The sequence below is a fragment of the Rattus norvegicus genome, chromosome 1 (genome assembly GCF_036323735.1).
Source record: "Rattus norvegicus strain BN/NHsdMcwi chromosome 1, GRCr8, whole genome shotgun sequence".
NCBI classification, from domain to species: domain Eukaryota; kingdom Metazoa; phylum Chordata; class Mammalia; order Rodentia; family Muridae; genus Rattus; species Rattus norvegicus.
Genome location: NC_086019.1, coordinates 102,723,400 through 102,739,921, shown reverse-complemented (window position 1 = coordinate 102,739,921; position 16,522 = coordinate 102,723,400). Strand labels below are relative to the sequence as shown.

Sequence of the window (16,522 nt, the reverse complement as noted above, 5' to 3'; positions counted from 1 at the left end):
AACACCCATTCAGAGCCTGCCCCACATGTGGCCCATACATATACAGCCACCCAATTAGACAAGATGGATGGAGCAAAGAAGTGCAGACTGACAGGAGCCGGATGTAGATCACTCCTGAGAGACACAGCCAGAATACAGCAAACACAGAGGCGAATGCCAGCAGCAAACCACTGAACTGAGAATAGAACCCCCGTTGAAGGAATCAGAGAAAGAACTGGAAGAGCTTGAAGGGGCTCGAGACCCCATATGAACAACAATGCCAAGCAACCAGAGCTTCCAGGGACTAAGCCACTACCTAAAGACTATACATGGACTGACCCTGGACTCTGACGTCATAGGTAGCAATGAATATCCTAGTAAGAGCACCAGTGGAAGGGGAAGCCCTGGGTCCTGCTAAGACTGAACCCCCAGTGAACTGGACTGTTGGGGGGAGGGTGGCAATGGGGGGAGGGCTGGGAGGGGAATACCCATAATGAAGGGGAGGGGGGAGGGGGATGTTTGCCCGGAAACCGGGAAAGGGACTAACACTCGAAATGTATATAAGAAATACTCAAGTTAATAAAAAAAAAAACAAAACTCAGGTGACAGCAGATGCTGGCGAGGATGCGGAGAAAGAGGAACACTCCTCCATTGTTGGTGGGATTGCAGACTGGTACAACCATTCTGGAAATCAGTCTGGAGGTTCCTCAGAAAATTGGACATTGAATTGCCTGAGGATCCAGCTATACCTCTCTTGGGCATATACCCAAAAGATGCCCCAACATATAAAAAAGTCACGTGCTCCACTATGTTCATAGCAGCCTTATTTATAATAGCCAGAAGCTGGAAAGAACCCAGATGCCCTTCAACAGAGGAATGGATACAGAAAATGTGGTGCATCTACACAATGGAATATTACTCAGCTATCAAAAACAATGACTTTATGAAATTCATAGGCAAATGGTTGGAACTGGAAAATATCATCCTGAGTGAGGTAACCCAATCACAGAAAAACACACATGGTATGCACTCATTGATAAGTGGCTATTAGCCCAAATGCTTGAATTACCCTAGATGCCTAGAACAAATGAAACTCAAGACGGATGATCAAAATGTGAATGCTTCACTCCTTCTTTAAAAGGGGAACAAGAATACCCTTGGCAGGGAATAGAGAGGCAAAGATTAAAACAGACACAGAAGGAACACCCATTCAGAGCCTGCCCCACATGTGGCCCATACATATACAGCCATCCAATTAGACAAGATAGATGAAGCAAAGAAGTGCAGGCCGACAGGAGCCGGATGTAGATCGCTCCTGAGAGACACAGCCAGAATACAGCAAATACAGAGGCGAATGCCAGCAGCAAACCACTGAACTGAGAATAGGACCCCCGTTGAAGGAATCAGAGAAAGAACTGGAAGAGCTTGAAGGGGCTCGAGACCCCATATGTACAACAATGCCAAGCAACCAGAGCTTCCAGGGACTAAGCCACTACCTAAAGACTATACATGGATTGACCCTGGACTCTGACGTCATAGGTAGCAATGAATATCCTAGTAAGAGCACCAGTGGAAGGGGAAGCCCTGGGTCCTGCTAAGACTGAACCCCCAGTGAACTAGACTGTTGGGGGGAGGGTGGCAATTGGGGGAGGATGGGGAGGGGAACACCCATAATGAAGGGGAGGGGGAGGGATTAGGGGGATGTTTGCCTGGAAACCTGGAAAGGGAATAACACTCGAAATATAAATAAGAAATACTCAAGTTAATAATAAAAAAAAAAGAACTGTGTTGGGATTTTGATGGTGATTGCATTGAGCAATGCTTTTTTTCAACAAAGGAAGCTTTAGGATTCTAATCAGTGAGTCTGGATATGTTCACATATAGGTTCAATTACTTCGAAGAATGCTAAGTCAGTCCACTTCTGAACATGGTCACAATATAAAGAGCGGAGATATTCAAGGGAATTATTTTTTCCCTTTTATTGGATTTTTAAAAAATCTATATTTCAAATGTTTTTCCCTTTCTCGGTTTCCCAGAACATAAGCCACCTATCCCATCCCAATCCCCTTCTTCTCTAAGGGTGTTCCTCACCCCATCCATTCTCCCGCACATCTCCTACACTGGGGGTCCAACCTTGGCAGGACCTAGAACTTGTCCTTCCATTGGTGACCAGCAAGGCCCTCCTCTGCTACATATGCCACCTGAAGTCATGTGTCAGTCCATGTATAGTCTTTGGGTAGTGGTTTAGTTGGGAGCTCTAGTTGGTTGGCATTGTTATTCTTATGGGGTTGCAAACCACTGCAGCTCTTTCAATCCTTTCTCTAATTCCTCCAACAGGGAGTATCATTCTCAGTTCCTTGGTTTACTGCTAGCATTCACCTCAGTATTTGTCATGCTCTGGCAGAGCCTCTCAGGAGAAATCTATATCTGGTTCCTGTCAGCATGCACTTCCTAGTTTCACCAGTATTATCTAGTTTTGGTCAAAAAAATATATATATATGCGCCACCTGTGGGGCAAGCTCTGAATGTCTGTTCCATCAGTCTGTGCTCTATGATTTGCAATCATAACCCCTCCCATGAATATTTTTGTTCCCCTTTTAAGAAGGAACGAAGCATCCTCACTTTGCTCATCCTTCTTGAGCTTCGTGTGGTCTGTGGATTTTATCTTCAGTAATTCAGTTTTGGGCTAATATCCACTTATCAGTGAGTGTATACCATGTATGTTTCTTCGTGATTGGGTTACCTCACTCAGGATGATATTTTCTAGTTCAATCCATTTGCCTATGAATTTCATGAAGTCATTGTTTTTGTTAGCTGAGTAGTACTCCATTGTGTAGATGTACCACATTTCCTGTATTCCTTCCTCTCTTCAAGGGCATCTGGTTTATTTCCAGCTTCTGGCTATTATAAATAAGGCTGCTATGAACATAGTGGAGCATGTGTCTTTGTTTTATGTTGGAACATATTTTGGGGATGTGCCCAGGAGAGGTATAGCTGGATCTTCAGGTACTACAATGTCCAATATCTGAGGATCCTCCAGACTGATTTCCTTAGTGGTTGTAGTAGTTTGCAATCCCACCATCAATGGAGTATTCTTCTTTCTCCACATCCTCGCCAGCATCTGCTGTCACCTGAGCTTTTTATCTTAGCCATTCTGACTGGTGTGAGGTGGACACATCAGGGTTGTTTTGATTTGCATTTCCCTGACGACTAGTGATGTTGTACATTTCTTTAGGCACTTCTCAGACATTCAATATTCTTCAGCTGAGAATTCTTTGTTTATCTCTGTACCCAATTTTTTAATAGGGTTATCTGGCTCTCTGGAGTCTAACTTCTTGAGTTCTTTGTATATTTTGGATATTAGGCCTTTATCAGATGTAGGAGTGGTAAAGATCTTTTCCCAATCTGTTGGTTGCTGTTTTGTCCTAATAACAGTGTCCTTTGTCTTACAGAATCTTTCCAGTTTTATGAGGTCTCATTTGTCGATTCTTTATCTTAGAGCATAAGTCATTGTTGTTTTGTTCAAGAAATTTTCCCCATGCACATTTGATTGAGACTCTTCCCTACTTTTTCTTCTATTAGTTTGAGTGTATCTGGTTTGGTGGAGGTCCTTGATCAAGAAGTGGCAGTCTGTCCTATGGTCTTAGGATTGTCTGCACTTCTCGGAGTTCAGCTCTTTCCCCAATGGAATCTGCGTAGGGTTTTTTTAAAAAGATTTATTTATTTATTATATATAAGTACATTGTAGCTGTCTTCAGAAACACCAGAAGTGGGCATCAGATCCCATTACAGATGGTTATGAGCTACCATGTGGTTTCTGGGATTTGAACGCAGGACCTCTGTAGAGCACTCAGTGCTCTTAATCACTGAGTCATTTCTTCAGTCCCATTTAAAAGAATTCTTAATTCAATGTCATTCAGAAACATTTGCAAATTATAAAAACGATGGATTGAAATCCTTCTGAAATAGTATTGCTCAGGAGGCACTTATACCTGTTAATCGTAATGTAGGATTTAACAGATACATGTATCAATGCCATAAGTCTCATATACAAAGAACAGAGAACACAAATACAGAAACTACAAGGAAAACTCAGCTATCAGCAATGTGAATATTTTTCTTAGTTGAACAGCTATGCTGAACTACTCTAAGTTCAAAATGAGGCTTCTTTTGCCTATGAGGAGGCTGGCTCAAAAAGACCCTTGCTGCTTCCATGAATGACTAGAGGATTTCATTTTAACTAGCTTTGAGTGTTGTCTTCATGGCTGTGACATTGATGTAGAGTATGCTACTTTTTGTAAACTTTATTTTTATTTTACATAATGGTAAGTGGGTATTTGCCAGTAGATCTCTTGGGATTGGAGTTACAGCAGTTATTGGTGAGCTACTCTACGATTTCTGAGAATGGGATCTTTATCCTCTGTAAAAACATGCAGTGCTCTTAACTGCTAAGCGTTTGGTCTAGCAATTGTTTTTTTTATTGAACATTTATTTATAAATTTTGATTACATATATTGTATCCCATAGCAGACCCAGATGTTCTGAGCATGTGTGTGTGTGTGTTTGTGTGTATGTCATTGTCTGTGTATGTCTGCTTGTCTCTGTCTCTTTCTTTCTCTCTGTCTCTCCCCTCTCTCTATCATCCTATAGTTCAAGACATAGAACTCTCAGCTCGTTATTCAGCACTATGTCTTCCTAAGTGCCTCCAGGCTTCTCACCATGATATTAATGGACTATCTGAATGCGTTAGCCAGCCCACAACTAAATACCACATTTACATCCTGTTTTCCTACAAGTTCTCTCACTAAAGTGTCTGTGTATGTGTGGAGGGGATGTATTTTAATTTGGATTTGAAATCATTACTTTTCTTCAAAGATTGATGGACAGAGATATCTTTAAATTAGTAGATATCAGCAGCATTGAAAGGGCATGTCAAGGAGCTGGAGTGATGGCCCAGTGTCTAAGACCACTGGCTGCTCTTTCACAGGACCCAAGTTCAATTCTCAGTAATTATAGGAATAGTAACAATGTGTATCTTCTTTCTGTTGAGAGTTGATTTAGTCAGGATATTAGTACAAATTAATGTAGAATGGAATGAAAATGAACATTGTACCAGTGAAATGGGGCTGGAATTATAAGAATTTGAATTTATGTGCTTTATGACTTTAACAATTTTGCTAGAGGATTTTGGAAAACTAGACTATAAATGGCACTGAGTGATAAGAGATTGATGGACTGCTCTTGTGAAAAAGTGGTGGCATCTTTTGAGAACCTCTCTATCTGTCACTCTCTATCTCCATCTGTCTGTCTGTCTCTGTCTATGTGTGTGTATGTGTGCATGTGTGCATGCACATGTGTATATGCACATGAATGTGGGTGTTCATGGTGGACTCAAACTAATCACAAGTGTTTATCCTGGAGCTACTGTGTCATACAGTTTATACTGCCTGATGTAAGTGTTGGGAACTAAGTCTTGTTCTCTGATAGAGCAATGTTTGCATTTGCAGTAAGATAGATAAACTCTCAGTCTAACTAACTAAAGGGCATAGAGACAGTATCCAAACCAACAAAATCAGAAATGAAAAGGGAGACATAACAGAAACTGAGGAAACAAGAAAAAAATCATCAAATCCTACTACACAATCCTATATGTAACAAAACTGGAAAATCTACACGAAACTGATGGTTTTTCAAGGTAGATACCATGTACCACACTTACATAAATATCAGGTAAAGTATCTAAACTGTCCCACCCACACTAAGGAAATAGAACAGTAATCAAAAACCTCCCAACCAAAAAATGTGCAGGGCCAGATGAATAGTGGACATTTTTACCAGACCTTCAAAGAAAGCTAGTACCAATACTCCTCAAATTATTTTACAAACTAGAGACAGAACACTACCTAATTCATTTCACAACATCACAGTTACACTGCTAGCTAAACCTCACAACGAACCAACAAAGAAATAGAACATTAAGCCAATCTTACTCATGAATATAGATGCAAAATACTCCATAAGATCCAAGACACATAAAACCATTATTCACAGTGATCAAGTAGGCTTCAACCCAGAGATGTGGGAATGGTTCAATATATGAAAATCCATCAACATAATCTATTATATAAACACACTCAAATATGAAACCTTATGATCATATCATTAGATGCTAAAAAAAGCCTCTGAGCAAATAGAGTACCCCTTCATGTTAAATGTCTTTGAGAAATCAGGACTTCAAGGCACATAACTAAACGTATTTAAAGCAATATAAAGGATATTATTAATTGGAATTGGCTTACAGGTTCAGAGGTTCAGTCTATTATCATCAAGGCAGGGACATGGCAACATTTAGGCAGGTATGATGCAGGAAGAGCTGAGACTTCTGCATCTTTATCTGAATTCTGCTAGCAGAATACTGGCCTTCAGGTAGCTAGGATGAAGGTTTTCAAGCCCACACCCACAGTGACACACCTACTCCATTAAGTCCAGACCTACTTCAACAGGGCTACACCTTCTAATGGTGCTACTCTCTGAGCATAAAGAAACCATCACATTCCTCTTTCTGGCACCCATAGACTTATTCAAATATATGAACCTATAGGGGCCATATCTAATCATAGCATAATGCAAAGTACATTTACTATAACTTCAAATGTCCCCATAGTCTACAGCAGTCTCAACAATGTTGAAAGTCCTGAGATTCATCCAATCACTTAACTCTAATCCCTAAAGCAAGACAGGAAACCAGCTGGGCAAACTCCAAACTCTACATCTCGATGTCTGAGGTCAAAGGGTTCTTCAAAGCTCCATATGCTTTCATCTTTGTTGACTGCAACAAACTTCTTTCTCTTGGCCTGGTTCCACTCCCTGTTAGAAGCTTTCCCCAGCAGATAGCTGATGGTCCTGACATGTCAAACAATTGGGTCTCCAAAGACAACGTCAACGTTACAGCTTCTGGTTTCAGTGTTTGGGATCCACACATAATCTTGTGTGCTCCTCCAAAAGGCTGGTGTCACTTCTACAGCTCTGCCCTCTGTAGTACTCTAGGCTCAGGTTAAGCCACCCCACTGCTGCTGCTATTCTTGGTGTTAATCCCATGGTACTGGCATCTCCAATATACTGGCGTCTTCTCCTGTAAGTAGATTTCACCAATAGTCTCTTTTAGGCTCTCTTCATGATGCAAAGCCTCAAGTCCTTTGCATGACCATTCAATTCTGGGCCATCAACTACAACTGAGGCTGTACCTTCACCAATGCTCTTCCATGGTTTCTAACAGTGCCAAGCCTCGGCTGCTCTTCATGACTACTTTATGCCTTCAAAACCAGTACCACTTGGGTACTTCTGTCCTGGGAATACACTAGCATCAGGGTTACTCAGGGAAATAAATTCTAACTCAAGTCCCATTACATGTGTCAGTGCCCAGTGACAGCCACTGAAGTCAGAGCACACTCATGCAGTGGTATCTTCTCCATCTCACTGACTAGTATGTGCCAAGCCTGAAAGAGTTGAAAGACTGTATTCAAGTGCCTGGGCCACAGAGGCAGGATAGGTGTACAAAGCAATTTTTATTTACATAGCCTAAGGCAAGTCTGAGATTTAAAACGTATTTCTCTAAAGAAAAACAAATATCAAAGCACTTCTAAAAAGGAATGACATTCTTTTTCTTTTAAAATTTTATTTCCCATACATTAAATTACTCATAAAAACAGAAAAAATGTACAATTTTCCTTTCTAATCAAGTATAATAAAACATAAAAAACCCTAAAAACAGAATACTTGCCAGTTCCGATTTAAAATCTAATTAACAGAATATTAAATATTTACAACACTCTATCTTTTAAAAATATTTGTAAACTTACATGTAATTTTGTAGAAATGACAAAAGAATGGCTCAAAAATAGGAGAATTGTTCTTCATTCCTAAAAAGAAAATATGCCCAATAGAATCTGAAGGTTTCAGTCTTGGTAGCAACACACCTGTGTGCATGAGAACTGACCTGTGCTGAAGGCTGGGTCACTACCCACTTGGGGTAGCCCAGTGCCCTGGCCCTGGCCATTCCTATACAGTATGTGGTTTGCTGAAGTATTGCCAAGTGTTGACTACAGGTGCCTACATTTTCAGAGAATCCCTGGGATGGTCAGCACTCACTCCCATCTCTGGAGTAATGGTTTATGGGGCTACCTGATTGGCTCTACCAGATTGCCTGCACTTTGGAAAGGACAGCTGTCCCCCTGCTCAAGTTTCCCAGGACTGTCCTTGGGGATGAGGTTAAACAGACAGACCAAGTCCCTGCAACCTTTTAGGACTTTAGCAAGTAATACCACCCGTTAGCTGGATATAAACCTAACCCGTCAGACCAAACTCCAGGAAGCAGAGAAACAGGGACAGAGTGAGGAGGGTGAGACCCAATTCCCATCAGGCTGTCCTCACAGGACTGTCATGGCACACATTTGTGTCGAACAGGTGAAGCTGACCTGCAGAAATGACTGGAAGTCTAATGAGAACCCCACAGAAACTGCTGAGTACTGCCTTCGTCTTTGGAGATGAGGATGCCACTGGTTTGCAGATACCCAACATATATACACTCAGTAACAACTGTCTTTACTGCGAGCTCTAGATCCCATCTCTAGGTGCCCTACAGCAGCTAGTTTTCAGCATTAAAACACTTTCCAATTTTCACTACTGACTGTGAGATAAAAAGTGGAAAGGAAGGTAGAAAATGGAAAAATTTGCTACAAAAAAGGTCACATAGCTGTTTTGTCCCAATATTGTGTCCTCCTTCTGATTTGAGTATCCCACTTTGTACCAAAAATGTGGATTGCTTCATGAATTTGCCTGTCACCCTTGTACAGGGGCCATGCTAATCTTCTCTGTATCGTTCCAGAGAATATAGAGCTAAACAAAGACGTCTCAGCTGAGGATTATTGAATGGCCAAGAGGCACGTAAAGAAATGTTCAAAATTTTTAGTCATCAGGAAAATGCAAATCAAAACAACCCTGAGATTCCACCTCATACCAGTCAGAAGCTGAAAGAACTCCTATGCCCTTCAACAGAGGAATGGATACAGAAAATGTGGTACATCTACACAATGGAATATTACTCAGCTATCAAAAACAATGACTTTATGAAATTCATTGACAAATGGATTGACCTAGAAAATATCATCCTGAGTGAAGTAACCCAATCATAGAAAAACACACATGGTATGCACTCATTGATAAGTGGATATTAGCCCAAAAGCTCAAATTACCCAAGATGCAATCCACAGACCACATAAAGCTCAAGAAGAAGGACCACAAAGTGCGGATGCTTTAGTTCTTCTTAGAATGGGGAACAGAAGCATTCATAGGAGGAGATATGGAGACAAAGTTTGGAGCAGAGACTGAGGAATGGCCATTTAGAGTCTGCCCCACCCGGGGATCCAGCCCACATACACACAGCCACCAAAACTAGACAATATTGTTGATGCCAAGAAGTGCATGTTGACAGGAGCCTGATATAGCTGTCTCTTTAGAGGCTCTGCCAGAGCATGCCAAATACAGAGGTGAATGCTAGAAGACAACCATTGAAATGAAAACAGGGTCCCCATTGGGGGAGTTAGAGAAAGGATTGAAGGAGATAAAGAGGTATGGAACCCATAGGAAGAACAATAATACCAACAAACCCAAGTTCCCAGGGACTCAACCACCATTCAAAGAGTAAACAAGGACATATGGCTCCAGCTGCATATGTAGCAGAGGATGGCCTTGTTGGGCACCAATAGGAGGAGGAGCCTTTGATCCTTCCAAGGCTGGGCCCCCCAGTGTTAGGGGAAGGCCAGGGTGAGTAGGCAGGAAGGGAGGTTGAGGAGGGGGAACATCCTTATAGAAGAAGGGGGAGAGGGAAGGGATAGAGGGCTCATGGATGGGAAACCAGGCAAGGCAATGACATTTGAAGTGCAAATAAAAAATTCAATTAAAACAAAACTTCCCAGGATAGCATAAGGAATCCTAAACAATAAAAGAATGTCTGGAGAAATCACAATCCCTGATCTCAAGCTGTACTACAGAGTAATAGCGATAAAAATCAAATGGTATAGGTACAGAGACAGACAGGTACATCAATTGAATAGAATTGAATACCTAGAAATGAACCCACACACAGCTATGGGCACTTGATCTTGGACAAAGAAGCAAAAAGCATACAGTTTAAAAAGATAGGATCTTCAATAAATGATCCTGGTCTCACTGGCAGTGAGCATATAGAAGAATCAAGTTGATCCTATTTATCACCCTGCACAACGTGGATCGAGGACCTTAACATAGAACCAGATACATTGAATCTAATAGAAGACAAAGTGGGAAATACCCTTGAATACATTGGTACAGGACAGAACTCCCTGAACAGAACAGCAATAGCTCAGGCTGGAAGATCAACATATAAAACATGGAACCTCTTGAAAGTGAAAAACTTCTATAAGACAAAGGACAATGTCATAAGGACAAAACAGCAGCCTACAAATCGAGGAAAGATAGTCACTAACCCTAATACAGGGCCAACATCCAAACTATATAACGAACTCAAGAAGTGTGATGCCACAAAAACCAATAACCCAATTAAAAATGGGATACAGAGCAAAACACAATTCTCAACAGAGGAATATCGAATGTCTGAGTAGCACTTAAAGAAATGTTCTACATCCTTAGTCATCAGGTAAATGCAAAACAAACAACCCTGAGTTTCTACCTTACATCAATCAGAATGTATAAAATCAAAAACTCAAGGGACAGCACATGTTGACAAGGATGTTAAGATAGGTGAACACTCCATCATTGGTAGTATTGCAAATATGTACAACCACTCTGGAACTCAATCCGGTACTTAGTCAGAAAACTGGGAATAGTTCTTTCTCAAGACCCAGTTATACCACTCCAGGGCATGTACCCAAAAGATGCTCCATCATATCACAAGGACACAGGCTCCTCTAGGTTCACACCAGCCTTATTCATAATAGCAAGAAACTGGAAACAAAATGGTTCATTTTAAATCTCTACTGTGGTACGGCCCCTCAATGTAGGAATTTACAAAGTTTAATGATGACAAAGGCAAGGCCATTGCCCTGGTGAGCAACAGACTGGGATCAAGGTCACCTGAGTCAACATAGCATGTGTTAGAAACTTTTTCCTAAAAGGCTGAAGATGCAGTTAGAATTCATATATATTCCCAGGGAGAAATCTCTACACACAATGAGAACAGCAAGTAAATATTTTTTTAAGGACACATGGACTTGTCTGAGGCAACTTACACATGTGAATCAGAACACTGACTTCCTTGTCTGGCATCACTGGGAGAGCTTGAGACTAATCCTGGAGAGACTTGATGCCCCAAGGAAGAGGGATGGGTAGAGGGCAGTTGAGGTGGGAGTGGGGTTGTGCTAAGGGTCGAGGAGAGCACAATCTCAGAGGCAAAGGAGAGAGGGATGGAGTAAAGAACTTTTAGGCGAGGTACTGGTAAGGGGGTGATAGATATTTGGAATGTAAATAAAAGAATTAAGGAAAAGAAATATCTCTTTAATAATAACATGCATCCAGTACTGGTTAATGCTCAAAGAGGAGTCAGACTAGAACAGATTTTGCATTCCACAGATGCCATCATCCTTAAGTCTCCAGGTTACATTTTGAACAATTTAATTAGGGACACAAGACTGAAAATCTAGCCACTTAGGCAGAGGGGAGATTTACACAGCTATGATTTTTCCCGAAGTATTTCTTAAGTATTCCTAAGACCTGAGACAGTGCCATGGTCCTCAGTTGAAGATCCCAAAGGACGACAAGGACAACAAAGTAGAAGGTACAAAGTATAAAAATTGGGATGCGGAATTCTGGAATTTTCACACAAGCTGTGTCTTACGCCAAGTCAGCTTCTTAAGAAGAATATCATCTTTTACACTACTTCCTGGAGGGGGAGGAGACAAAGTGTATGAAGTCAGCAGACACTGTTATACAACAGGATAAACTCGGATAAGTCTAAGACAATGCTTCACAGCTTAATATTTGACTGTTACCCAAGACAAGAGGTGATGTTTACAACTTTCTCATTTACTCCACATATATCTTACATCACAATGTTAAAACAAGTGTAAACATTGTAAAAGATACTGTAGAAACTAGGCATTTCTGTGCTTGCGATCTTGCTAAGGCTGTTTCAACACACAACCCCATGCCCCAAATGCCTACACAGAGGTAGTGACAGATCAAAGTTATTCGGAGGTTACCTCCATGCTCAGGGTGTGGCTCACAGGTATTCAAGTTAAGTTTCGGTTCTCACCCAGCCCCAAGGAGGACTCACTACACTAGCTCCACACTGTTCAATCGCCTGCCCCATTCCCATTGGAAGCAGCTGCCATATATACACTCACCATGTCGTGAGTTCAATGTTCGCCTGAATTCCAACAGCACCCAGCCGTAGCACACAGATCAGGTCACACCAACCACTCAAGCCTCCTCAGCTACAGCTTTGAAACAGCTACGTGGAACCCGGAAGCACCCTCCACCACTTCTGAGTGGCAGGTCAGACTTGAGGTCCTGATTGGCCAGCAAGTCCTGAGTGACATGGTTACTTCCGTTAAGGTTAGAGTGTGGCGAAGGTGCACAGCATAGCGATTCCGGCCCCACCTAATCAAGAGCCAACGCTTTTCAGGTATGTATGTTGCTAGTGCACTGAATGGACAAGGAAAGATGGTTTCTCTACCAGGCTTCCATTCCAGAGGTAGAACTTTTCTAGGTCAAGACATTTGCATTTCAGCAGGACTTAAGCCTGTTCTCTCATACCCTATCCTCCCTTCCATTATCTCCCCTTCCATTTGGAATGAAGGCAGATAGCTTGCAGGGCCCACTATTCAACTTGCAGCAAAATAAACAATCCGGCCCATCGGGGAAGGGTGCTAAGAGTATTAAAGATAAGAGAGAGATTTTTAGGAAACACTAAGATTTTTTTCTGTGCTTCCATGGTTGGATCAGGTAAAGAGCAGCTACTTTTCACTTGGTATGTATCAGACCTGATACAATCCCGAGAGAAGAGCAGGAAACACACGACAAACTCTATGGAACACTATTATTACCAGCACATCTTCCTCTGTGGGAAGGTAGAAAAGCGACTGCCACAGACCACTCAGATGGAGGACACCGCGGGAGAAGCAGGGCTCTGGTACTCAGAAAGGCACAGGTTCGGCGCAATGACAGACAGACACGACACACTCAGGGTGGTTTGGATCTGCTGCGATTTTACTGAAATCTGCTTTGTGGTTATATACAGTGCTCGACCAGGAGCTAATGTTTTGGCCCCTTGCCAGGGTACACTCAAACAATAACCAAGAAAAAAAATTAACAGTTTACATGAAATTCAGAACGGAGGGCAAGGCAGGAAATAAATTTTCCCGAGAATCAGACTGGTTCCAGATAGTGGTCATAAACCTCATTTACTTCAATCTCTAAATATCATCTCTTGCATAACAACAGGACAGCCAGCTGTAAGGGAACGCTCTCTTAGCCAAAATTCATGTAATTGTTTTGATAATAGACAAGCACGGGGACGTGATCTGGCCAAGCGTTCTATAAAATTTAAAGAATAATATAGTACTCTCTTTCCATCAATATTAACCCATCTATCAACTTCTTCATCATATGTCCCTGTGTAGGGCAATGGCTCTGCAGTGGTCCTGTATCTACTCATGCTGTCTTTACCTAAAGGAGGGGGCCACCACCTTCCTCTAATTAAATAATGTTTTCTTTCATGTAACTACTTGTTAGGAATTCCAAAATGTTTGGATATTTTATAATTGGTGGGACTTTCCCCTCTAATAGCTAGCACCTTAATTCTTTCACTATCCAGAAGGTCTGAATTTTCCACAGTCAGTTCTTCCCTTTGTAAATTATTGATCACATCTCTTAGAGTTTCATTCTGATTCTACTTAATTTTTGCTAGTGCTTTCAAAAGAGGCATGATCGATAAAGACCAAATCAGGTCACAATGTTCCTTTTAGTAGAAAAAGAAATAAAAGAGCCAGTATGTAACTCCTGATCATATCGATTCGAATCAGCTAGGCAGACAGTCGAGAAGCAAGTGGCCAAGTGTCTCCAGGAGACCAAGTTCCGAGGAACACGTATCTCTGGCCTGCTGACCACGATTGTTTCATGTCAGACAGGCTCCACTGGAGCTGGCGCAGCAAGAGATCACAGCTGTATTAATCAAAGTATCTAAATGAACAGATGGGATGGAATGGATCTCTCTGTGTATGTAGGAAGTGGATTTATTGGAATGGCTTGCAAGGTATAGCCTAACTAGTCCATCAGTGGCTGTCTACAAATGGACAGATGGAGAGTACACTAGTGGTGCGGTCCATGTGCCTGGGTGTCTCAACCGGTCTTTGGTGTATACCAGAGTTGTGAAGAAGTAAGCTCTAACGACAGTTTAACAACAACAACAACAAAAAAATCAACTTGGAAGCAGGAGGTAGGACATGAAGTCAAGGAGAAAGAACTAGCATCTTCAATGACCTTTATAGATGTAGGCTGCCATCAGAAGCTGTGGCCTAGATTAACGGTATTTCTTATCATTTTGAAAGATCCAGATTTTAAAAAAGGGCTTTACAACCTAAAAAGCTATAATCAAGAAAAAAATCCCTTACCATACTGAAATGTTGCAATTTAGTTAATTCCATGGTATAGCCAACTTGACTACCAGGAATAACTGTCACATGAGCCAAGACAGAAGAGCTGAGAAAAGATTTCCATTGTAGAAAATGAGAACATGAGAACATTTCCAAAGCAATGCTTTTTTTTTAAATTTAAACTTACTTATTTTTATCCTTTAATTCTTTTTTACAGTCCAGACTTCATCCCTCTCTGAATCTGTACCCTACCACCACTCCTATTGCCATATAACTTCCCGTCACCTCCGCCTGCATGAGGATGTTCCCACCCAACTGCCCCCACACCATCAGGCCACCCCAATCCCTGAAGCCTTAAATCTGAAAAGGCTTAGGAGCATCTTCCCTCCCTCAGGCCAGAACAGGCAGTCCTCTTCAGTATATATGTCTGGGGCCTAATATTAGCTGTTGTATGTTGCCTGGTTGGTGGCTTAGTGTCTGAGAAACCCTGGGGGTCCAGGTTAGTTGAGACTGCAGGTCTTCCCTTGGGGCCGACCTCCTCCCCAGCTTCTTCCAGCTTTTCCCCAATTCAGCCACAGGGGTCCCAGGCTTAGGTCCACTGGACGGGTACTAGCATCTGTATCTAACTTTTCAGTTGCTTGCATGACCTCTCAGAGGGCAGTCATGCTAAGCTGCAATCACGACAAAGCATCTGTAACGGTGTCAGGGCACCAGGCCTCCCCTTAAGGTGGATCACAATTTGAGCGAGTCTCTGGACCTTTTTTCTCTCACGCTCTTCTCTATTTTTGTCCCTGCAATTCCTTCAGATAGGAACAATTCTGAGTCAGAACTTTTGAATATGAGATGGCAACCCTATCCTTCCACTTGATGTCCTGTCCCTCCACTGGAGGTGGACTCTACAAGGTTCACGTCCCCACAATAGAGCACTTCATCCAAGGGTCTCTCACTTTGAGTCCTGAGAGTCTCTCACCTCCCACTTCTCTGGCTCATTCTATAGGGTCTCCTTACCTCCAGAGAAAGCAGAACACAGAGCTATCTGAAAAGCTGTCTCTAGCAGTACATAGCTCACTGACGTGGATTCACATTAACTTTGATTTATTTAGCTTCTCCCATACTCACTTTCCTCAGATACTCACTCCAAGCTGAGGCTGGTCTTTGGCAAGTTGTCTGGTGTTGGAAATCTTCTTTGTCAAAAGAGGATGATGTAGCTCCATCTATCTAGTTTTTCCATCTGCAGCACACACACAAAATTTGTCACATAGCCTCAGTCCAACTCAATCCATTGGCTATCCCAATATCCTGGGGTTACTGACATTTTAGAGGTCCACTGGACATAGAACATTTCTTTAAATACTTCTCAGCCATTCAAGATTCCTCTGCTGTGAATTCTGTGTTTAGCTTTGTCTCCCACTTTTAGTTGGGTTATTTTGGTTGCTGGTGTCTAATTTCTTGAATTTTCAATAAATTTTGGATTCTAGTCCTCTGTCAGATGTAGGGTTGGTAAAGATTCTTTCTCAATATGGAGAGGGCCATTTTGTCCTATTGACAGTGCCCTTTGCCTTCCATATGCTTTGCAGTTTCATGAGGTCTTATTTATCAATTGTTGATCATAGGGCCTGAACCATTAGTGTTCTTTTCAGAAAAGTGTCTCCTGAGCCACGGATTATTATATAATCTGCGACTGGTTTGTCCTTATTAATCAAGGCTGTACGTGATTCATTTTAGGAAAGATTACTGCTACTAAAATGCTTTTCCTGTTGTTATTATTAAACATGTATAACAATCATTAAGTAATAGCACACCCCTTTGGAGCAGATCTCTGCAGATCTATGAAGATGTACTGTCTCGCAGTGATGTTATATAGACAAATAGAAGACTTCTTAAGTCTTAATATG

At 41.7% G+C, this 16,522-nt stretch overlaps 1 non-coding gene across 1 annotated transcript; it reads right to left on the bottom strand.

Moving 5' to 3' along the window:
* Positions 1-8,786: 8,786 nt before the first annotated feature.
* On the bottom strand, positions 8,787-8,893 carry LOC120100171 (U6 spliceosomal RNA). Its single transcript, XR_005499963.1, has one exon. It is a non-coding gene; the product is annotated as a U6 spliceosomal RNA (small nuclear RNA).
* Positions 8,894-16,522: the final 7,629 nt, after the last annotated feature.